At 53.8% G+C, this 1,357-nt stretch overlaps 1 protein-coding gene across 1 annotated transcript in view; it reads left to right on the forward strand.

Moving 5' to 3' along the window:
* The window catches only part of PLEKHG4B (pleckstrin homology domain containing, family G (with RhoGef domain) member 4B), a 40,419-nt gene that overhangs the window by 911 nt on the left and 38,151 nt on the right, over positions 1-1,357 (forward strand). The gene's annotated exons all lie outside the window — the stretch shown is intronic.

Raw genomic sequence — 1,357 nt, forward strand, 5'->3', positions numbered from 1 at the left:
TCCCCCTGCACTGTCCCCCTCCCACCCTGTCACAGTTTTGTTGGGTCACTTGATCCACAAGAAGCCAGTCTCCACATTCGTGTTGGGCTCACGTTCTGGAGACCAGAAGTCCAACATCAAGCTGTGGGCAGTGTCCCTGCTCCGAGGTCCGGGGAGCACCCGTCCCGCCTCCTCCGGCTTCCGGGACTCCAGGTGTCCTGGGCTGTTGCTGCAGCACTCTGACCGTCCTCCCCTTTGCCTCTGACTCGAATCTCCCTCTCCTTGCTCTTGGGCATCCATCGCTGGATTTGGGGCCCCTATAAACCGAGGACCACCTCACATCCAGATCCCCAGACTCAGTTTCCAACTGGAGGCCACATTCACAGTCTCCAAGGGTTAGGAGAGAAAATGGGACGATTTAAAGACTGTTCGCAGGGCATCAAGAAAAGAATGACAACATATTTCTTAAATCAAATATTTCAAATATTTTCTTTTTCTCTTTGTTTTTTTTTTGGTTGGTTGGTTTTTGGTTTTTGTTTTTTTTTTTTTGAGTAAAGAAATAGCCTGTGAGTAACACAACCAGTGATGTTGGAAACAAGGAAAACATGAACATACTGATGTGGGCTCCAGCGAGCGGGGCCACCCAACCTCGCGAAATGGACGGGCTGAGCCCTCCTCTCCGTGGGCCGCCCGCTGCGGTGCCTGGAGACAGCCGCCTGGCCGCCCACCCTCTACCCGCCTGGCCTAACCAGGGGCTCGGAGGCACCACGGCTGTTGGAGACAGAAGTGTGGCCCGGCCCGTTCCAGCCACCTCACGAGGGCCTTTCGCCTTCGAAGTCAGGCTGCTGTGCCTGGAACTTCTGACGTTCCCCGAGTGCCGCACACACGGGACCTAGGGCAGAAGGAGCTTTTTTGTAACAGAAGCACTCGCTTGGGGCAGCGCTTCCTGGAAGTATTCTGTGACCTCACTGCACTTCAGCTGAAGTGAGAAGTCCCAGCCCCTCCCCGTGGTTTCCAGCCCCTCACCTTTCCTTTGTATTGATTTTCTTCCATTTGTACTGGGCAGAGAAGACACACAATCGTGCAGCACCCCTCGCAGTCACACACACACCATAACAACCACACACAGTCACATGCCTCACACGATCACACGCTCGAGTTCCACATACCACACACATGCACATGCAATCACACACCACACGCAGTCACATGCCTCACACGATCACACACACAGTCACACCACAGTCACATGCCTCACGATACATGCACACAGTCATACACACCACACAGTCACATGCCTCACACTATCAGATGCTCGAGTTCCACATACCACACACATGCACACGCAATCACACACCACACAGTCACATGCCTCACA

This window comes from Mandrillus leucophaeus, unplaced genomic scaffold (genome assembly GCF_000951045.1).
Source record: "Mandrillus leucophaeus isolate KB7577 unplaced genomic scaffold, Mleu.le_1.0 Scaffold1475, whole genome shotgun sequence".
Classification (NCBI taxonomy): domain Eukaryota; kingdom Metazoa; phylum Chordata; class Mammalia; order Primates; family Cercopithecidae; genus Mandrillus; species Mandrillus leucophaeus.